This window comes from Rhincodon typus, chromosome 8 (assembly GCF_021869965.1).
Source record: "Rhincodon typus isolate 14 chromosome 8, sRhiTyp1.1, whole genome shotgun sequence".
Classification (NCBI taxonomy): domain Eukaryota; kingdom Metazoa; phylum Chordata; class Chondrichthyes; order Orectolobiformes; family Rhincodontidae; genus Rhincodon; species Rhincodon typus.
Window position 1 is genome coordinate 21123631 of NC_063339.1, and position 23945 is coordinate 21147575.

At 40.4% G+C, this 23945-nt stretch overlaps 2 long non-coding RNA genes across 2 annotated transcripts in view; one reads left to right on the forward strand and one right to left on the reverse strand.

Annotated features, from left to right (window-relative positions):
* LOC125483688 overlaps positions 1-23945 on the reverse strand; it is a 227389-nt gene that overhangs the window by 51417 nt on the left and 152027 nt on the right. The window contains exons 3-5 of the long non-coding RNA XR_007262637.1: positions 20580-20657; positions 19119-19324; positions 14647-14832 (exon numbers count right to left, since the gene is read on the reverse strand). This is a non-coding gene — a long non-coding RNA (uncharacterized LOC125483688). The remainder of the gene's footprint in view (positions 1-14646; positions 14833-19118; positions 19325-20579; positions 20658-23945) is intronic.
* Positions 344-23945, forward strand: part of LOC125483687 — a 29101-nt gene continuing 5499 nt past the window's right edge. The window contains exons 1-2 of the long non-coding RNA XR_007262636.1: positions 344-449; positions 17497-17637. This is a non-coding gene — a long non-coding RNA (uncharacterized LOC125483687). The remainder of the gene's footprint in view (positions 450-17496; positions 17638-23945) is intronic.

The window sequence follows — 23945 nt, forward strand, 5'->3', positions numbered from 1 at the left end:
GTATTAGCCATCTCAGAATCCATTGACCCAGACTAGAAGTAAATCATTATCAATCCCGTGTGCAAAAGACTACAGTCATAGGCATTGATTGTCAGCCAAAGGTTTGGTAAATGAGGAGTTTAAAGATTTCAGTTTGTTCTTAAAATCTAATCTAGAATGCAAGAAATATTACTGGAACGTTCTGTGTTTTTTTATATCAGTCTGTAAGCAGACTAAGTTGCTTTCTTCCAGCTGAGTCAGGGTAAACACACTCTGCTTTAAGAACTGATTAGTTAATTAGTTATGTAATCAGATAAATGTTTGAATTGTGCTTCTTTAAGCCCAGTTCAGCTGACTATTAATACAGGAATCCTGTGTATAGCCAAAGACAAATTAGTTCAATTAAGAAAACTGAGAACAATCCTGAGAGAGATTGGTGAGTGTACAGCTCAGTGAAGAAGAGGAAGGAGGTAACTGTTTCTTTTAATTTTAGCCTCTCTGCCCTTCTGTCCCTGAAAGAACAGGTCCTTGCTCTACAATAGGGAAAGGAATTATTTTGTGAGTATCTGGTAAATGGTTAAGTACTATTCTATTAAATTTAACACAGTGTACTAAAACGGTGATAAAGTTGATTCAATATATACAAACAACATAAATAAGTGAGTAAAAATTACTTATTAAGGACAGCAGGATAGGTGATGTGTCAAGGCTGCAGCAGGTGGGAGCTGGATACCATTGTGATCCATTTGCAGCAAATGTTTGAAGTTTGAGCAGCAGCAGTTCAGAGTTTATGAGCAGGAGGCTGAATTTCAAACACTGTAACACATGTGATAAAAGTGCCACATCAAAGGTCATCGCAGAAACTAAATATAACTCAGTATGGATAGAAGATGGGCTGGTCAGCAGACGGAAAGGAGAATATGCATGAATATGTCTTTCTCTGTTGACAGGGTGTGACAAGTAGACTTTGGCAAGGGTTTGTATTGGGGCTTAGCTTTTTTTAAAAAACTTACATCAATAACTTAGAGAAGGACAGAAAAAAAAGTAGCTAAATTTACAAACAATGCAAAGGTAGAAAGTATGTTGTGCAGAAGATGTAGGGAGTTTGCATGAGTGAGTGACAAAAAGCTGGTAGATATAGTGGGAAAAATGTGACAATGTTGACCTTGGCAGGAAGAATGAAAATGCAGAGTGTTTGTTAAACACAGAACAACCGCAGAAATCCAGAGTGTAAAGGGCTTTACATGTTCTAATGCAGGAGTTAGAAAACATTATGCAAGTACAGCATGTAATTAAGAGTTCTGATGGGATGCTATCCATTAATATGAGAGAGATTGAACGTAAAGGTAAAGAAAGAAAAACAGAATTTGCTGGAAAATTGCAGGTCTGGTGAGAAAGCAGAGTTAATGTTTCAGGTCCAGTGACCCTCCTTCAGAACTGATTTTAGCTCAGAAAAGGTTGGCATATGTGCTGAATGTGAGGTGAGTGAGCATGGGGGAGTAAACAATAGGTGGAGACGGAGCGCAGAGAGAGAAAGAGAAAAACAACTGGGTAAAGGTCAGCTTGGGAGAATATGAAGCTGCTAATGGGGACCATTAGTGGCTGACAATGATTGTTTGTGGCAGCAACTCCTGTGATGACAAGGTCTGGTGTGTGGGGATTGGGGAGAGGACATTGGAGGAGGTGCTCAGACTCTTAAAAACATTGGACTTGATATTGAGCCCTGAAGGCTACAGAGTCCCCAAGTGGAAAATGAGATGCCGTTCTTCTAGCTTCGCAGGAGCACTGCAGCAAGCCTGAGTCAGAAATGTTGGTCAAGGAGCATGGTGGTGTGTTGAAGTAGCAGACAACAGGAAGTTCAGGTCATTTTTGAGGCCAGAACTTAAATGTTCTGCAAAACGGTCATCCAGTCTGCATTTTGTCTCCCCAATGTGAAGCAGACCACATTTTGAGCAGTGCATATCGTAGACTAGATGGAGTGAAGTGCAGGTAAATTGCTGTTTTACCTGGAAGGTGTGTCTGTGACCTTGGATGGTGAGGAAGGAGGAAGTAAAAATTCTGTTTTTCTTTCTTTACCTTTATGTTCAATCTCTCTCATATTACACCTGCTGCAATTGCAGGGGAAGATGCCACGGTGGGGTGGGGTGGGGAGGGGCTGGGAGTGAAGGAAGGGTGGACCTGGGTGTCCGCGTGGAATGGTCCTTGCAGAATGCTGACAAGTGAGGGAAGGGGAATATGTGTCTGGAGGTGGTGGAAGTGGCAGATGATTATCCTTTGGAATGTGCATATTGATGGGCTGGCAAGTGAGGACAAGGGAGAATGCTATTGCTATTTCAATGGGCATCCATAAAACCTAATAAAGGAGTTCATTGTCAAACACCTCCAAGAGCTAAGGGAGAGTAACTTTTTGAACAAATGTCTCGTGAACGTGAAGGCCTGCTGAGATGTGAAATGACTGAACTGTTCTTATGGATTTAAAGTGAGAGAAGTCATTCAGATGGGTAACGGGATTCATTTGACCAGAATAATTATACACTTTATGATATAGGTCAACGTTATGCATGACACCAATAACTCCGTTTTGAATGGGTCAAGGGACTACAACTTCTGAAAGTGTGCTGTCTGTACACCTGTCACTATTGACACTTCTATATCATCCATTTTCCTGAGCAGCTTTGACCTGAAGTTATTGGGTAGAACCTTTGCAGCCCCTGAAAAATATGGGCAATCCTGTGTCATTTGGGAAAATATGGCAAGACCAGAAAAATGAGACACTTGATGTCAGGAAAAATATTCCTATTTTCCAGTCAAGGTTTTAACAGTGAGATGAGAGTGAGCAGCAAGAGATCTATTTCCATGTATCAACATTTCATTATTGAAACAACTCCTCAGGGGCTTGTATTTCATCACCAAGTCATCCTTTATTTACACGTACATAGTATTTGACACTGGTTTGGCTTCCTCAGAGCCTGCTCTCAGAGTAAGCAGAACCTCTGACAGTCCTGTTTATATCTGTCAACCAGGGTTCCCTAATTGGACCAGGTTAACAGCCCCAATCAGGGAATTCATATTCTGACATAACAAGGTGTAGAGCTGGATGAACACAGCAGGCCAGGCAGCATCAGAGGAGCAGGAAAGCTGATGTTTCGGGTCTGGACCCTTCTTCAGAAATCTTCCTGCTCCTCTGATCCTGCTTGGCCTGCTGTATTCATCCAGCTCTACACCTTGTTATCTCAGACTCCAGCATTGGCAGTTCCTACTATCTCATATTCTGTGAGGCCCACCTGGCTGACTTCATCACTACAATCTCATCTCATTTCTGTGCAGTTTGATATTTCACCAGGCAGCAGAGAGAAACTAGATGCCAATAATTTATAATATGAATATCTGACTAGGTGCCTGGCTGTTGATCTCATTGCTTGCTCCTCTGGGCCTCCATCTAGGGCAGAAGTCCCAAACGTAGGCTGGGGCTATTTTCCTGGGACCATCAGAGGCTGAAGGGTGACCTTATAGACGTTTGTGCAATCATGAGGGGCATGGATAGGGTGAATAGTCAATAGGGTAGGGAAGCCCAAAAGAAGAGGGCATAGGTTTAAGGTCAGAGGGAAATGATTTAAAAGGGACCTGAGGTGCACCTTTTTCATGCAGTGGATGGCGTTTGTATGGAATGAGCTGCCAGCGGAGGTGTTGGAGTCTGGTACAATTGTAACATTTAAAAGGCATCTGGATGGGTACATGAGTAGGAAGGATTTACAGAGATATGGGTTAATCACTTTAGGATATCTGGTCAGTGCGGATGAGTTGGACTGAAGGGTCTGTATACTGTGCTGTGTAACTCTCTAACTCTATCTTGGGGCACACTCATGGGCAGCAACCATCTGCAATTTTCATTCACTGATGTTGGAATTGAATGCATATAAGCCCCACTATATCACATGGCATGTCTCCCACTCATTTATAACACAGTGCACCACTTCAGTACTGCACTTTAGATTGCATAAATATACTTAAATGCAATGCTACTACTGGGTCACATTGTGTGCAGGGACAGACACGCACCTCATGCTTTGGAAGGGTGTGCATCTCAGGGTCCCTGGTTTGCTCTCTTAGCGCTCATTCACTGCTCAAGCTTCACTGGGTCAGCCAGCATGTGTTGTCATCCAAAGTTGCCTTTGATAACATGGCGGTGATCTGCCTTCTTGAACCTTTGTAGTGCAGTAGGGACACCAAAAAGTGCTATAAGGAAAGGAGTTTCATGAATTTGACTGAGTGATACTGAAGGAACAGTGATACATTTCCAAGTAAGGATGGTGAGAGGCTTGGAGGAGAACTATCGCAGGTTGTGGTCTTTCCATATCCCTGTTGCCTTTGCCTTTTTAGATGGTGGTGGTGAAATGTTTGAAAACTGTTATCAAAGGAGCTTTGGACTTCTCCAGTTTATTTGGAAAGGTATTACAGACTGCTGTTCCTGAGTATCGGTGCTGGAAGGATGTGGTGTCCATCAAGTGGGCTGTTTTCTCCTGGATGGTGACAAGATTCTTGGGTGTTGTTGGAGCTGCATTCATCCAGGTAAATGGGGAGTATTCCATCGCTCTCCTGACGTGTGCTGTGTAGATGGTGGACTGGATTTGTGTAGTCAACAGGTGAGTTACTTGCTGCAGGATTCAGAGTATTTGACCTTCTCTTGGAGCTCAAGTACCTATAGGCCTAGTCCAGTTTTGTTTCTGGTCAATCATAACCACCAGAATGCTGATAGTGAGGTATTCAATGTTGGTAATGCCATTGAATGTCAAGGGCTGATGATTAGATTCTCTTTCTTGTTGGAAACAGTCATGGCCTGAAACATGAATCTAGCTTGCCACTGTCAGCTCAAGCCTGGATAGTGTCCAGGTCTCACTGCATTTGGACTTAGATTGTTTCAATATCTGAGGAGTTACAAATGGTGCACATGAGGAAGTCACAGCTGAAGGACCCTTCACAATGCTCAGTAAGGTCAGGAGGCCCAGATTCCAACTTTCCCAATGCAGCTTCCTGAACAAAGCATATTAGCACCACAGGCTGGCAATGTCCCATGGATTTTTGTTATCTGCTGAAGTAGGACACTTGACCTGAAGGTATGGGTGACCATTCTATCCTGGTGCTTGTCATTGTCAGAGCTGTGCTAATTTTTTTGATCTTGGCTGCTTCTAAGGATCCACATGAAGTCTTCCAATCCTCAACCCACAAATATACGAAGTCTGTTACTGATGTTCCAGATCACACTGCTTTATCTGGTTTCCCCGTGACGAGATCAGTGCTGCAGTCTGAATAATGGGATTTTCCATTCAGGATGAATTCCATTGAGTGTAAGGCACTATGGACTTTCTACATGTTCCATTGAGATCACCAAATTGTAATGTGGCTGACCTAATGAACTGGAAGTCTTCTATTCAGTAAATGTACAAATTGTCTGTGATCATTAGTTCTGCAAATTAAGGGTCTATGCCATGATTTCCATGAATTTGCCATATCGATGAGAACGCTCAGTTTCCTGGTACATCTCGAAGGCATGAGGTCTTATAAGGATGGCTGCTGGGAGGCGAAAGCTACCCTCTGTAATCACAGCTGATTGAAGGCTGAGGACATGTAAATACAATGCAGTTCTTCCAACAGAGCCATCATGAGGTAGGTAATGGATATCCTGAAGATGAGATTCCAATACTTGGGGGTGGCACCCTTCAGTAGTGTCACCACAAAGTGGGCCACATATTCCTAGCATAGTTTACAATGCACAACTGGGGCTGGCAAAGAGGAGCTCAGAGGCAGGTAGCAGTCTCCCAAGGAAGAAGCTGAGGACATTGAGCATGAGAAATAGCAACTTCACCATGGCAAAGTGGTGCAGTATCAGGGACATCAAACCAGACAAATTAATTGACTCAAGTTTTCGAAAGATGTGACCTGGGTATAGTCATTGTTCATTGATTGATTGTAAATTTGTTGCAAACAGTCCCTGTTTACTCCCAGAAGCAAATGTAGCTTTTCTGTGTTTTCCCCATTTTCTTCCCTGCTGTGCTATACATATTATGTCAACAATTATTTGAAGGCTTTCCAACGTATGATACTCCTGCATTGAACTGTGAACAGATTTCACACTAGACTAGATGTTAGGGAAAGAGTAGCCCTCCTTCAGACAGTTCCAGCATGACATTAAATCTGACACGAAGGATGGGTAGCCTCTATGGCATCAACCTTGCATCCGCAGTTACTCTGACAGTTGATCAGAGAGATGATGAGGAAAGTATTTGCAATACAAATGCAGTGTGAGATAATATTTGCAATGTGTTGTCATCTGTGCCATATAGGTGCCCTCAGAAGCTTTTATTTTAGGTTTCCCTCCCACTACATGTATTGTGAAGGGCTACTGCTGGCTGGTAATAATCGATTAGGTGCAGAACTGCATTTTACATATGGTGCTGCCGACACAAATCACAGAGTCATGAGGACTCTGCCCCACCCAGAACCCCAATAGCTGTAAGTACACAATCGTGCAGCATCATATGGACGTGATGCATGCCTAATAAGATGAGCAGTAGAGAATTGCATGAGACAACCAGCTCAATTTCAGGGACAGAAACCAAGCCACCTTCCATGACACTTCCCAAAATTGACACTTTGCCAACTTTCGGTATAGTTGAGCCCATAATGTTTGTAAAAGTGAGACCTATTTCGAATGTACATTTATCATTTATATATGCATCCACTTTTGAAGTCAAGTGGATTTGCTGATTTTGAACTCATTTTCTGTGTCCCTTAGATGCTTTCTTCTGATTCAGTTCACCCATAGGCATGTTGCCAGTGCACAGCTCTGTCTATGCATTCCATTTCCAAGCATTGGACATGTTCAGCCTGAACAGACTGGAGTTTGGGAGCAGAGCGGAGAATGGTACTATGATTCAATTCTCCTTCGGCTTTCGCCAGTTGGGAGCTAGCCCGGATATCATCTGATCTCACTGCCACTCCCAAGGAGAAACAAGAAAATAACCACAATTATTTTCTGCTATTTTCTTTTTAAGGTGGTTCTGGTGCTGAGATAAGCTGGTGATAAACCAAAACATTTATAAATTATTCAGAGCGGAACCTGCCAATTAATGTCCCCTTAATTTTTAAATGGGGTGGGGGGGGGAAATCGGCGCCAATAATTTCCCAAGTAGACCGCTGTGTGCAACACCCTACCAGTGGTGCTGAGCCTTGGGAAAATCCACTCATTGAAATTGTTGATGCATACAGACAATTAAACTGCCTGTAGCTCTCAGGAACAGCCACCTCGAGGTCAGAACTGAACTAAGAGTTTTCCTGTTGTTAATGGTGAATACAAAGTTACACTGATATTGATACATCATCCTCTTCAAAGGAAATAAACTTTGTTCACTTGAACAATAACAGCATAATCTAAACCTCCCATATAGAGTCTTATCATTCTGATATTATCCCGAAGTCGCTGGTAGACTCAATCGATGTCATGTGGCTTCCTTGCCCCTGCATCACACTGATTTCCAACCCCAGGAAATAGCAACATCTGAGCAAGAGCTGACAATCACTCTGTTTCTGAGATTGGGTGACCCTGTGTGAGTGTACACCTTATTTTTTTTCTTATTTACTGGAGCAAAACCATCTATCTTAGCTCATGAAAATATGAAGGAGAAAGCCAAATGTTGATGGTGGAACATTCATATTGTTTCTTGGGGATTTGAGAAGCATTATTGGTCAAATTACCACATCTTTACGTTTAAAATGATGCATTATATTTCACATCTCTTATTCCAGTTCACAAGGACACTGGGGTGATTTTGCAGGCCTTTTGCCTATCCACGAATAGTGAGCGATGGCCCATCACTATAGCTGTAGTGAAGGTGTGTCAGCACCTGCCAGTCTTAAATAGGCTGCTCCACATTCTCATAGGCAGTTAGTGATGAGCAATAAATGCTGGCCTAACCAGCAATAACAACATCTCTTGAACAAATGAAAAGAATCATTATGCAAAGCTGATGTGGGATTGCTTGAGGCAGAACAAATAATGTCACTGAAGCAGATGGAGCAGGGGTGCGTTGGGTGGAGGGTTGGTGTGCATAAAGAGGACAACTTGATTTTTAATTATTCCATTCGCTGCAGGGCAAATCAAACAGGGTATATAGTAGGACATCAATAGTCGATCATTGTCTACATTTCCAGCAATGTTTAAAATTCCATTTTGATGTTGTAATTGGGAGCTCAAAGTTAGATTGTTCTGTCCTTGAACAGTTATTGTGGCTAGTAAGAAAAAAAGGTTTTGCATTTATATCAAGTTTTCTGTAACCACAGGATGTTCCACAATACTTTAAAGCTGATTGAGTATTCTTTTGAAGTGCAGTCACTTTGCAATAAGATAGGAACAAAAGAGCTCAACTTCAAAATTCTACAAACTGTAATGTCCAAATATTCTGTTTTTGGGATGTTGGTTGAGAGGCAAGTATTGGCCAGGATACTGAAGAGAACTGCATTGTTTTCTTTGAAAATATTGCCATGGAACTTTTTTAAGCCTGCCTATGGAGGGCAGATGCAGCCTCAGTTTCTCACCTGAAAGATGGCACCTCTGACAGTGCAGAGTTCCCTCAGGACTACACCGAAGTTTGATTCTAGACTGGAGGCAAACTCTGAACACAACCTTCTGACTGAGATATGGGTATTATGCTAATTGATCCACAGGGTACCAATTTTACGACAAAAATAACATGCAAACCAAAATGCCTGATAGCAACATCAACTTCTCTCTACAGTTAGTCATTGAGTTCATCAGCAATGGTCCAACATGGGGTCAAAGTACTTTTTTTTTTGTTTCTTCAATCAATAAACAATGTTTTAAGGTTTTGTCAGCAGCCAAAAAAGTGCAATGTGCTATCAACCATATGTATCTGTTGCCAATAATCCTCTCTGAAAGTAAGCAGTTGTTCAGCAAAGCATCAACATTCCTCGTTATCATACTATTGCGAACTATTAGTTTTGGCCATATTCTCTAGAGAACATATTAACCTTGCAATGTTTCCAAAGTGTAGATGGTGAAACATGATCTAAAATGAAATTAATAATACTTAATCTTTCTGATTCTTCTAGTTGTTTTAATAATTTAAAAATCCAGTGAACAGAAATAAAAACCCTAAAATTGATTGTCCAAAAATTATTTTCACGGTGAAGCCTCTGCCGTAGCTTCGGAACTGAGAGTTGAACATTGCGATGAGAATTGATATAGCAAAACTATGCATCTGCACTTAAAGCTTAGGTTGGTGATGCCGTGCCATTTCGGTATCATTAAAATGTTGTTAAATATGGTTTATCTTTCTTCCTGAAACTATAAGGCAACTAGTTTTTATAAAAACCAAAAGAACTGCGGATGCTGTAAATCAGGAACACAAACACAGTTTCTGGAACAGCTCAGCAGGCCTGGCAGCACCTGTGGAGGAGAAAACAGAATTAACGTTTCGGGTTCTGAGGAAGGGTCACCGGACCCGAAACATTAATTCTGTTTTCTCCTCCACAGCTGCTGCCAGACCTGCTGAGCTTTCCCAGCAACTTTGTTTTTGTTCCTAGTTTTTATAAACCATCTTACTCAGTCAGAGACAATCTGACTTCTGAACAGCTCTTATTTAAAGCAATAGTTTCTTTTTTTAAAGATGCACCTACTATATTTAAGATGCTTATTGTAAAACCCTGAAAGACTGGATGCATTGTGCAACTTTTACCATTGATTGACTATAAATCTAACACCACCACACATTTTTTATTCGTACAAGGAATGTGGGTGTCACTGGCTAGTCCAGCATTAACTGTCCATCCTTCATTGTCCCTCGAATTGAATAGCTTGCTGGGCCATTTCAGTGAGCAGCTATGATTCAACCATATTCCTATGGGCCGAGAGTCACATCTAGGCCAGACCAGTGAAGGACAGCAGCTTTCTCTCCCAAATTGGCATCAGTGAGCCAGATGGGTAGACAATAGTTACATGGGTGCCATTGGGATAAGTTTTAATTTCAACTTTTTTTTAAAATTCAGTTCATTAGAAATTGAATACAGGTTCCTCCATCTGCCATCTGCACTCTAAACTTATTTCTATTAAGACAGAAAATTACTCGCACGTGAGGCGTGGTACAAGATTAGGATGTTGCTAGTCTGACCGCATCCCTCAGGTATGTGCGAGCATGGAAGAGTGACTGGGAAATGGGAAGTATGTGTGGTAAGGGTCGGAGGGTAGAAATGGCAACTGATAGCATGGAGAACAGAGGTACTGGGGTAACAGTGCCAGCAATCTGAGGCATTGGTCCAGACTGCCTCAGGTCAAACCACTCTTGTGGTGAGGGCCTCAAATTGGTATATTGACTTTTTTTTTAAACCTGCAAATGCATGAGCATCACCCTGATTTGTTGCCTTTTCCCAATATGTTGAGCCTTGTACTCCTAGTGAATTGCTAACCTCAAGGCCTACTCATAGCACACAGCCACCTACATATCAAATATATTCTTTCAACTGGAACTTAGAAGAATGAGGGGACAAGAGCTGGTCAAATGACCAAACTAATTTTCGACCTCTATTTCCTTTTAATACTATTACTTTAAAAAGAATTTTAGTTTTAGATTTCAGAAGTTTCTTCAAATGTCTCGTCCTACCTAACAAACAATTACCCCACCTCCTCCAGAATCTGACTTATTTCCTTGCTGAATGATCCCATTTGTCAGGAGCTAATGGTGTGCAATGGGTCTTAATCCTCTTAGTTCAAAGTCATTAAATTCAAATTATCTGATCATTGAATTTTTTAAAGCCTTAAATGAGCAATCTCTTATTTTATTGATGTTACTTAATTTGAATAATTCAACAATTTTGACTTTTTAAGCAAGAAAGAAAGATAAGTATTCGAGCAAGGTACAAGGAGACCATTTGGCCATTGGATCTGCACTGATTTCCTAAAGGAGACCATATGAGATCGGAGTAGAATTAGACCATTCAAGCATATTGAGTCTGCTCCACCTTTTGATTGCGGCTGATCTGTTTCTCAACCCTATTCTTTTGCCTTCTCCCCATAACCCTTGATCCACTTACTAATCAAGAATCTATCTATCTCTGCCTTAAATACACTCAATGACATGGCCTCCACAGCCTTCTGTAACAATGAATTCCACAGATTCACCACCCTCTGAAATTCCTTTTCATCTCCGTTCTAAAGGGTTGTCCCTTCATTCTGAGGCTGTGCCTTCAGATCCTCCTCTGTACTACTAATGGAGATGTCTTCTCCATGTCCACTTTCTCTAAGCTTGTCAGTATTCTGTAATTTCAAACATAATCTCTATCATCCTTCTAAACCTCATCAAGTACAGACTTCAACTGCTCCTGATGTAACAAGCCCTTAATTCCCGGGATCACTCTTTTAAGTGTCCTCTGGAATCCCCACCAATGCTAGCACATCTTCCTTATATGTAGGACTAAAACTGCTCACAATATTCTAAATGCAGTCAGACCAGAGCCTTATACAGCTATAGCATTACATCTCTGTTGTCATATCCTACATCTCTCAAAATGAATGCCTTCCTAACTGCCAACTGAACCTGCATGTCAACCTTAAGAGAATCTTGAACAAGGGCTCCCAAGTCCCTTTGTTTTAGATTTCAGGTGCCTTTCCCTGTTCAGAAAATAATCTATGCCTCTATTCTTCCTACCAAAGAGCTAACCTCACACTTTCCCACATTGTATTCCATCTGCCAGTTCTTTCCCCACTGTCTTAGCCAATTCAAGTTCTTCTTCAGTCTCCCTGCTTTGTCAACCCTTCCTTCCACCTATCTCTGTGTCATTTGCAAACTTAGCAACAATGTCCTCAGTTCCTTCATCCAGATCGTAGAATCGTCCAATGCAGAACTCCATTTGTTACCAGCTTCCATCCTGAAAAAGACCCATTTATCCCCATTCTCTGCCTTCTGCCAGTCAACCTATCCTCTGTCCACGCCAGTACCTTGCATGGAATTCCCAAGGCTCGAATTATTCAGCAGACTCTGTGCAGCACATTGGCTCTCCTTTTGTCTAAATTGCTCTTTACCTCCTCAGAATTCTAACTGATTTCTTTGCTCCTTATTACTACTTCTCCGGACTCATTTTCCAGTGGTTCAATGTCCATTCTTGGCTATCTCTTACTTTTTAGACATCGAAAAATCAACTTGTCCTGTTCTAATGTTATTAACTAGCTTACTCTCATATTACTTCTCTTCGCTTTTTACATTATTAGTTGCCCTGTGCTGGTTTTCAAAGACTTCCCAATCCTCTGGCACCCCACTAATGTTCACCAAATTGTATGCTTTTTCTTTGGTTTTTATGATGTCCCTGTCTCCCTTTGTCAGGCAGGGTTGCCTCAACTTCCCCTTAGTATGTTTCTTGTTCCTAGGGATGAATTTCTGCTGTGCCTCCCAAATGACCCCAGAAACTCCTGCCAATGCTGCTCCACCGTCTTCCATGCTACGGCCCTCCCCTTCTAATCAACTCTGGCCAGATCCTCCCTCTTTGTAGTTACCTCTACTTAATTGTAATATCATTACGTCTGATTCCAGCATCTCCCCCTCAAACTGCAGGGTGAATTAGAGTCATGTTATGGTCACTGCCCCCTAGGGGTTCCTTCACTTTAAGCTCTCTAATCCGGTCTGCCTCATTACATATCACCAAATCCAGAACTGCCTGTTCCCTCGTAGACTCAACCGCAAACTGCTCCAAAAACATGGCCACTACAGCTCCCATGGACTGACCAGGGCCCACTCTCTGGTAATTCGAGGCGTGGACTTAATGAACAAGAACCCATGTGCCTGATTGTGGCCATTTCCCTGGACTAGACTGCAAGACTGCCCTGGCTTTTAATGCCAGAAAACCGCTGACTGATGGGCTGCTCTATGACCCCCACTGAGAACTACTCCCCATAAAGTTTGATACGTGACTTGCTGCACATGCAGTGTATTTGCTGCACAAGCTGCTGGCTCTTGGAGCAGTTTTGAGATTGACACGGCACACTATGATGCAGTAAGATTTGTACCCGCTAGACTGAGGATTGCTTAACAGCAAGACAAGCTGTCTTGTTGTTTAGCATGCTAATTGGCAAGACAAGGCAAGGCAGGAACAAGCAGGTAAGCATTAAGTGACCAAGCCGTAAGAGAGCAGGTGGGCATCCCTAAAATGCAGCATACTTCAGTCTACGAATTGGGTGCCTGTCACAGCGCGTCCCCACTGCGGCCTTTGAATGCAAGTTGCTGGTGGGTCCTGCAATGCGTGTGCTGAGATCATACTGCCAATGAATAGTAAAATTGCCAGGTTTGACAAGATAGGCCAGCAGATGCCAATGTCCATGAAGGAGAAGTGAGTGTGGCTGGTGCTCATGCATCTTGTCCTGAGCTGTAGTTTGGTCACAGGCAACACAGGGGTGTTAGGGAGCAAGTAATGAGCTGAATCCACCAAGTACATCTTCTTCTGGTTCCCTTGTTGAGCTTTCGCAACATCAAGCTTGTTTGGCAAGTATGGTAAAATGGGTTATGAATATTAATAAGGTGAATTGTGGCGTTAACAAGGTATTAATCTCTGTGTATTGGTATCTAGCTGGTGCCTAGCAAGAATGTTACCAAGCCATTTTGAAAAGCATATATGACAGAGCAAGAAGATCTCACTGTCGAGATGGGCCATGTCTAATTCAGCCACATATTTGCCAAAGCCCATGTCACTTAGACCCCTATAAGAATCAATCCATGCCATTTAGTGAAGTGAGCTTAACATATCTACCCAGAGTGAATATGCCTCATGGTAGAGGTCACATGTCTATGGCAGATGAGGAGAGATGCTTGTAGCTGATTGCATGTAATTCCAAACCGTTTGCACTAGTGACTCCTAGTCCAGTTCAACTTTGGATTTTTGTATCTAATCCATTGTATGCAACTGAAATGGCTACTATGTTAAAATGTGTTTAAAACTGTTGAGCTTATTAGTACCAGTGATAATGGGTTTTGAAATTAAGCCTCAGCTTCAAGCTTGAATGTAACACATTTAAGACGTTATTATTCCAAGATCTGCTTGAGGTTGGTAGCTAAAGCAGCCAGGCGTCATGTGTAAAACTAATCCGATTTTCTTTCGGTGAATAAATTATGTAAATAAGATACAGTTGAATTGCAATAATTCAGTGTTTGGAATGATTAGCTGTTGAACTGATACAATGCAGTCGTGGTCTTCTGTTATCCTCAACATGTAAACTGAATGATACTTGCAACCTCTACTGAATTAGAAATACAATTAAACTTTTGCCTCCAGTTTAAGCTTGCAGTATAAATATCATCTGAGCAACCTTTAAGTTGAAATAAAAGCTTATTATAATATAAATTGCTTCCTGAAAATGTTTATTATGTTCTGTAAGGAGGTAGTTAACTCTATCTAAGGACCATCTTCAATTAACTTGATGCCAGTTTGTGATGTTGTGGGCAATGTATTAGGGTCCAGCATCTTAGGCCTGAAATTAATGAAAACAATTGAAAAGAATTGGAATACTAGATAGAAAATATACCAAATGAATATTGACAAATACCCAAAATAGATTAAGGAGTTTTATCAGAAAGGTTGGAGAAAAATGAAAAAAAATTGAATTGGGCTCACCTGCATAAAGCTTTGATGAAGAGCAGTTGTCAACTATAACAGGAGATTTGCAGCATTTGTTATGACAGTTGATGTTGAATATGTACGTTTCTCCCAAGAAAAATGAAGGACATCACTACTGAATGAAGACCGAAGAGGTTCGAGGTAATGCAAAACTCTCAGCATCTCACGTTTCCAGTCAGCGAACTATAACCAGTGTATGAGACAAGATATAAACCTCTTTAAAGAATAAAACAATTAATTGAAATAAAAAAGCATCCAGAGCAAGCTTATAAAGAGCAGCTAATTGAAATGTTCAGCACTCCAAGGAGCAATAATGATTTGACTATATCAGACTCTAAGGGCAAAATTTTAACACCCTTGTCCCTGCCAGAACAGCAGGACCATCCTTGGGTGAGGAACCCTGTTTCCTGATTTATGCATCTAGCCATTACTCGTAAACAGAGCAATCCAATTGTCAGCCTGTCTCTAGGTTCCCCAACCAATTAATCTGGGCATGTGAGATGATGTGTCCATTCTATCAAAGAAAGGAAAGGTAAATCAAAAATCCTTCAATATTATTGCACCAAAAATATAAAGAAGGTCAACCTTCCCACAGCTTGTGCTTCAACTCTGAAACATCCACACAAGCGCCTGCTCGTTTAAAATACAGGGTTTTTTCATTTCTGTTGCATAATCTTTTCTTTCTTCCAAATATGCTGTAATCTTTATGTTTAATTTTTTTTGGCACAGCTGCTGGGTGTCAGCTTCATGACAATTTCAATTTTAAATTTATTTTCCTAATAATTTGCTTCTGGTTGTTAACTAGACATCACTAACCCCCTTCTTTTGGGCCTTAGCATGCATTTCTTAATTCTGATTACATACTCTACTTGTTGATCTCCCATTTTCTACCATTTGTTTCTGATTGTATACTTCCTTCTTGTAAATTTCAATTTTAGTCAAAGACTGGAACTTTAAGCAGTGTTTTTAAATACAGTATTTCTTCTTTTAGCTCTTTGAGCTTCTCTTGTTTCACTTCCATTTATTTCATTCATTATACAGACCGTTAGATTATCCCAAATGTACATAATCTACCAACTTCTCGTCACATCTTTTATGACCATTGTGCAAGTGAATCCCAGCTGCAATGTTATGCCTTGTATATGCCATCATTACATGACAGGTATCCATTCCTTTCAGAGGATCAATTTCCTTGATACATTACTTGTTAACTAAATCGTCCATGGTCAAACCATCGTACACCCTTTCCATTAATCTGCTCATTGTGCCAATTTACTCAATTTCTTACATTGTCTCACTAATTTGTAGTGTTCATGTACTTTAATTTTTCCTTCCAGCCTCTTATGCCGGACCTCATTAAAAGCCTTCTCGAATTCTTTCACATCCACTGGTTCTCCCAAATCTGTTAGTTACATCCTCAAACACTCCTGTAGATTGGTTAAGCATGATTTCCCTTTCATAAAGCCATACTGATTTTGTCTAATCCAGTTCATTTTTTCCAAGTGAACAGTCTTGTATAATAGACTCTAACATTTTCCCCGTTGCTGGTGTTAACTTCTATTATTCACTGTCCCTCCCTTTCTAAACAGTGAGGCTATGTTTCCCATCCTCTAAACTGTAGAACTGTCTCATAGTCTATTCCATTTTTGAAGATGACTACCTATATCATCCAAAATTTCCCACTACTTTTAGTCCTTCTCACCCTGTCCCTCAGCAAATGCCTTCTAAACCATTCCTCTCGAATTAATCAAATAGTTTCCTCATTTTCATTGTTGATAGCACCAGTAGGAGCTATGGAAGCTGTTTGTGTTGCACACAGAAAGAGGTCTATGATTGCTAAGGAACCCAACCAGTAGTTGAGTGAAGGTGAAATGAAGGCCATGGGATGGAGATATGGGGGTGGGAGGAGCTGTTGGAGGAAAGACAGACTGCATGGGTAGGGGAAGTGGTTCTCACAAGCCAACCCCTTCTTTCCTGATGCTGGGTTTTCCACTATGGCTCTAAGTGTCTTTTTAACAAGAGGTGTCCCTGCATTCCCTCCATGGATTGACCTCTTCTGGCGTCCTATGGGGTAACCTGTTTTCCCCATCTGGCACAGAATTCTAGAAGAAGTGAAATAAGATCCTTAAATAGGCATCAATTGATGACTTGAGAGCCTCAAATTGCTAAGCCCTCCCACCCTGGGTTTAGTGGGACAGAGGTAGAAAGGTGCTGAGGTCCTCATCAGGCACCTTTCTGCCCAGTTAAATGCACCACCTTCATTCTGACATTGGAGGGGGGCATTAAGTTTGGCCCAAGCTCCTTCCCTAAATATTTTCTTCACAGCTGTATTCCTTTGTTTTGACATTTGCCATTGTTTAAGTAGCTCATCAGTTGATTGATGTGGAGGAGCCAGAGTTGGACTGGGGCAGACAAGGTCAAAAACTACACAACACCAGCCTGTTGGACTAGAACCTGGTGTCATGTAGTTTTTGACATTAGCTGATTGGCAACCATGAAAGGATTATTGTTCCAGATGCTTTGTGATTGGCTTCAATTTGTTATTTTTAAAATCAGAAGTCATTGCTTAAACAAGGTATTGTTTACACCCCTTGAGCAGTGGACTGATAATCCATTGTCGTACAGAGTCATTGCTGCATTATCAGAAGACCCTATTGTTTGGAATCTACACTTAGCTGGATAGTAATCTCCCATGGTACTTTTGGCAGAAAAGCAGTGAGTTTTGATAATTTGTTACTTCAGCCAACAGTAAGCACAACCAGCCTTACGTTTCATGGTAATTGGAATTATGTAAATTTATAATGGCTACATATTTGCCATCATCACAATGTCTATTATCCTCAACAGTGCTGGTTCTGCAGTTTGGAAATCCTGTGATTAAAAACACAGGAAACTCTGGTTGGAAAATCATATCCCTTCATGCCGTGGTCTGCACAAACCCAGTGGTATCTGGATTAATCCAAAGACGGACCATCAAAGCCTCAACAGGTAAAGAAAATAAACAGCATATTTTATCCTTAGTCACTCAATATGCAAACAAGATTTCACACCATTGTACCTTTCTATCATGATCATACATTTTGAAATTTGCGTTATGCAAACAATGACATCTGATGCCTTCACCTGCATAAATACTGGGGCAGGATAAAATGTCAGCACTTATGATATCATCAGTATTTGTCCTGTTTTTGTAGTCAACGCACAAAAATCCTTTTAAATTTTTACATATTGTTTTTTAAATGTAAAGATTCAGGCTGTATCACATAACTGACAAGTGAATGTTAACTAAGATACTTCTGATAAGTTTAAGGATTTATATTGTTTATTCAATGATCACGCCTTCACTATGCTGGTCCCACATCATACAACTACAGTTTTAACAAGAACTCTTGAAGTGAATGTAGGAAACGTTAAACAGACAACCCTTCATCTAAACAACTGGATCGAATGGGCTGATGAAATGTGAGAGACAATGCAAGAAATGGGATCAAACTCTTTTTTTGTTAGGGTTGTATAACTATTTATTTCCCCTCCTTCATCTTCCCACGAACATAGAAACTGCTCGAAATATCAAAAGAATTTAGGCTGACCTATCTAGGACAGTATACTCAAAACAGAGCTCTTCATCTCAACCCATAGGTTCTTGTTAGGTTTTGGGGTGAAGCTGAAAAATGACGTACGCTCTCCGTTCCAATTAATAACCTGGAAATTCATTTCTGATTGACAAAACCCATCAGTCATGCTATGTCAGACTCTAACAATGATGTATGAATCAAAGGACTGACAAATATTGAGAAAACCACTGGGATTCATAATGCATTAAGATCTTTCAAACCTCAAAACAGTTCAAAACTGTTACAGGATTGTGACTTTTGGTACAAAAATTAGGAGTGGCAGGTGTTATACAATGTGTAAGTTCTGAAAGGGTTTATAGTGAGGAGTACCTTAAACACCACTCACTATAAAGCGGTCATGTGGACTTATGTGGACATAATCAAAGACTCTTTCCAATCCAGTTATATTCTCTTCCATCAGGCAGAAGATACAAAAGTTTGTAAACACGCATGAATAGATTCAAAAATAGCTTCCTCTCTGCTCTGAATGGACCTCTCAAACTTTAAAATTAATGTTGATCTCAGTCTCGTTGTGCAACTTTTCTGCAGCTGTAACATTGTATTCTTTGCTTCTTTTTTGCCCTGATGCACTTTGCACGGTATGATCTGCCTATACTGCATGCAAAACAAAAATTTTCACTATACCTAGATGCGTGTGACAATAATAAATCAAATCAAATTATAACCAGAGTGGTTTAGGACCTCAAAAGAATAAGAATTGACATCAAGGTTTCTCTCGCAGTGTTCTATAACAATTCCTGTCATATAAATGTCACCTGTAACATTTTGCTAACAAGCAATAAACAATTTCTTCTACGAAATAGCTCTTTCTATTTAGACCAGCAAGTGGTTTACCTCTAAGAGGGCCTTGCAGATCCTGATATGTAACAAAGATGGTGGCAGCAAGTATATCCATGATGAGGTGCAGACTTGGTTTGACAACACATACAACAGCCAGAGACAGGCCTGCTGGATCTGCAGACTTATCCACAGAAGCAAAATTTGACCTTGTGCATCCTGTAAGTTCAGTCCCTTTTGCCACCAGGCTTGTTCAGTTGAACCTAATAACCAGAGGTGAAGTCAGAAAATTGAAAGAAATTAAAATAGTGAGCACATACTAAGAGCCATGAGGCATGCCATGCCAACTTTGAATGTCAAAATAAAGCAAGTACTGTCATCTACTGCAGTATGCTCAAGAGTGGTTGAGATCATCTTACTCTGTATTGAACAATGTGGGTGAAAATTCCAGGAATATGAGAGAGATTTTTCAATGTTTGGTTCTGTAATAATAACTGTCAGCTCTGAATGTTCTGAAAGAAATTATTCATCCACATCAAATCGAAAACAGGTAACATGAAATATTTCTGTCACAGTCCAATTACATAAGTTTCTTCAGGTTGTGATTGATGTGTTTGTTTTTGGGCATAATCTGGATTTAGTGTAACAACTTGATCACAACTGCTGGTTGAAGAAGGGGGAGGAGTTTAAATAGTAATTGACTGTTTTATTGCTGTATCTAACAATTTAGATAATAATCAACATAGAATGCTCAGCAACTAAAATGGAACAGGCTTTGTGATTCTGAAAATGGTTGTATTAATATTAATCTGATCCAAGTAACAGACAGTACTAAATCTAATCACTTAAGTAAGCCCATTTCTAACAATTCATGGTGGTAACACATTACTTGTTCTGCATGTAGGTAAATATTTTTATCAACGTGCTGGCATGTGAGAAGTACTTAATGGCAGCATATCACGTTATTCACCTCATATCTTTATTCTTAAGCTTTTCTAAATGTTTGGCCGATCCAGTTTATTAAAAATATTATAGATCAGCTTTCAATCATTTTTGTGAAGTTTTATTCTGTGCTCCTGAAGATTCTAAATGGGGAGATCAAGTTTTGGCAGCTCTTTTAAACTAATTAAGTTAAGTCACAATGGCTATGATTACAATTATCCCTCCTTCTCTGCTGTCTTGTAATCAGCTATCCCGATTCCTAAAATAGAATCAATAGAAGGAGGACAGTTGGTTCATTGAGGTCATGTCAGGTCTCTGCAATTAATTATCTAAGTCCCTTTGTAGATCCTTTAAACCTCCTCACAACTTTCTGCCTAGCTCCATGCCATTCGGAAATTTAGATACATTATATTCAATCCCTTCATCTAACTCACTTAATATGTTGTAAATAACCTGACCCCACCACTCATTGCCCATTAGCAATAGCCCACTGGCATGAACATGACCCATTTTCTGTACTCTGTTTTCTATCTTAACTAATTCTTTATCCATTATTAACAATTCCTCCCCACTTACCTTTTGCATGGCACCATACTAAAAGTCCAAACATCTGATATCCACTGGTTCTTCTTAATCCACTTTTGTTCATTACATCTACAAACAAACAGTCATAAACCTGTCAAGGATGATTTCAATTATAGAAATCCATGCTTACTCTGCCTAATCATATTGCTGTCTTCTGAGTACCCAACCAGCATCTGAAAGATTCCAACAGTTTATTTTAAATGTTGTAACTGTGTATCTGCATCCATCACTTCCTCTGGAAGTTCATTCCACCCACGAACCATTATCCGTGTTTTAAAAAAAAAAGTAGCCCTTCAGGTCCTTTGTAAATCTTTCTCCTCTCACCTTGAAAATATGCTCCCTAGTTTTGAACTCCCCCACTCTAGGGAATAGACCCTTGTCATTCACCTTATCCATGCCCCTCATAATTTTATAAACTCCAATAAGGTCACCCTTCAACCTTTTACACTCCAGTGAAAAAAGTCCCAGTCTATTTTAATATCTTAAACTCTCCATTCCTGGCAACATCCTTGTAAATTTTTTCTGAACCCTTCCAAATTAATAATATCTTTTGTACAACAGGGTGGTCTTATTTGCACACAGTAGTTCAAAAGGGGACTCCCCAAAGGCCCATACAACCTCAACATGATGTCCCAACTCCTATACTTAAAGATCTGAGCAATGAAGGCAGGCTTTGAACTTATAAATGTATATTAAAGATAGGATTTCACATTGAGTGGAAATATATCACATTATGATCATTCTTTTTGAAGAGATCCCTCCATATGATATTACTAATTGGCTCTATCACATTGTAAATACAAGATCTAAAATAGCCTGATCCCTGGTTAATTCCATCATTACTTTTCTCAAAGACTGTCTCAAATGCATTCTATGAACTCCAAACTAATATTACCATCTGATTTGTTGAGTGTAAAGATCAATGACTGCATTGTTTATGTTGCAGCCTATTCTTATTTAAAATGCTTTCCAATCTGTACCACAAGGATCAGTGCTGGGACTACTGCTTTTGGCCATTTACATGAATGATTTGGATGTGAATATAGGAGGTAAAGTTAGTAAGATTGCAGATGGCACCAAAATTGGTGCTGTGGTATACAGTGAAGAAGATTATCTCCGAGTACAACAGGACTTTGATCAGATGGGCCAATGGGCCGAGGAGTGGCAGATGGAGTTTAATTTAGATAAATGTGAGATGTTGCATTTTGGTGAGGCAAACCAGGGTGGGACTTATACAGTTAATGGTAGGGCTCTGGGGAGTGTTGCCGAACAAAGAGACCTAGGAGTGCAGGTGCATAGTGCCTTCAAAGTGGAGTCGCAGGTAGATAGGCTGTGAAGAAGGCATTTGGCATGCTTGTCTTCATTGGTTATAACATTGAGTATAGGAGTTGAGATGTCATGGTTGCATGTAAAGGACTTTGGTTAGGCCACTTTTGGGATACTGTGTACAATTCTGGTCACCCTTCTATAACAAGGATGTTAAATTTGAGAGGGTGCAGAAAAGATTTACAAGGATGTTGCCAGGAGGATTTGAGCTATAGGGAGAGGCTAAATAAGCTGGGGCTTTTTTCCCGGAGCATCAGACGCTGATGGTTGACCTTACAGAGGTTTATAAAATCATGAAGGGCAATGGATAGAATGAATAGCCAAGGTCTTTTTCCTATGGTGGGGGAGTGAGGGCCTGAGGGGTAACTTTTTTATGCAGATGGTGGTGCATGTATGGAACAAGCTGCCAGAGGAAGTAGTGGAGGTAGGTACAATTGCAACATTTAAAAGGCACCTGGATGGATATGTGAATAGGAATGGTTTAGAGGGATATAGGCCAAATGCTGGCAAGTGGGAATAGGTCAGACTGGGATGTCTGATCGGTATGGGTGAGATGGACTGAAGGGTCTGTTTCTGTACTGTATGGCTTTATGACTCTAGTGTTAGGGAGCATTTAAGCTATAATCTATTCCTACCATTAACATGAAGGTCCCACATTCTCAAACTCGCCCTTGACTTGAGGTTAAACTCCCTACCAGTCACCCCTGTGTAATGTGAGAGCATCCTAGAGTGCTCTGGGACTATAGCAACTTTAGTTTTACTTTATTTCAAGTAGGGTATACAGTTGATTTGTTGTCTCTTTGCTGGTGTTTCCTCTCAAACTCTGTTGGCTCTTGCAGACTGAAATGCCTCCAGTGTTAATTGCATTGGAAAACATTTATGCCAAGCCAGTTTAGTCATGGCTTTCCAAAACAGCCATGTTTTGGTTTCGCTAGAAGAGTCTCTTATGGTAGAAACTATTTACACATTACAATTTTGGTATACGTTATTTCAGAGATTCTTAAGAGGAATTGGTCTGAGGACTGATTCCTTCAAGATCCTTGACTTCTCTCCCCACCAGCTCTCAAACATCACAGAGAGTGGTGCTTATGTCAGTCAATTAGAAAGAACCATTTAGGAATATCTCAGACCTAGACACAACAGTCACACCCTCCTATCCAGATCCAAACTACAATCTAAGCCAGTATGACATTTTCCTGGATCTCCGTGTCCAAGTAATTCTCCATCTCTCTGATGCTTCATATTGTGTGCACCTCAAATCTAGCTCAACAATTATAGGCTGAATTTACTCCAGATGCAGGTACTTACTTTAATGTGGCTAAGTGGTCTTCCATCAAGCCCCTCATTCTGCAGTTCTGACACAACACCTATCCTACCATTCTTAGGTAACCTTGCATTATTTATTTCGTAAATTAGTTCATTTAGCTACCAACATAGCTCATAGATTTTAGCTAATGCCTTGATCTGTTTTGGGTTATAGGTAGATTTAATTAAATGTTTACCTGAAATGCAACCCCTACAAGTATTGGAGGCAAAATCAGGGTCTCCTTCTCTGTCTGTGATGAATTCCTACTTTCACCAAACCACCGTTTTATGATCAGTTTCTTTTCTGGAATTGCTTTTCTTCCAGTGATAACCTTTTACCCAACAATTGCCTTCCTAATTTACTTAACCATTTTTTTAACAATCCATTTGCTGCTCTCTGCGTCTGTTGACTTCACCTCACGTTGCCATCAAATTCAACTCAAAGAGGCCTGCTCGGTTCAACATTTACCCACGTTGTAATTATTACAGTTAAATTAATTAGGGTCACGGTTGGGGGAAGTGTGAGTCAGTGAAAACAATGGGGAGACTGAAGCCAAGAATTTCCTTGGAGCTGCTTCAACTGACTCCTGTAAATTCGCTTTATAAGTGTATCAGAACTTGAGATCACATAGTTTAAAAAAAAAGGATTCCCACTGTGTTCCTGGTGAAAGTGTAATGACAGAATGAAAATACAAAACTAAGGATATTACCAAGGTACATATGTGA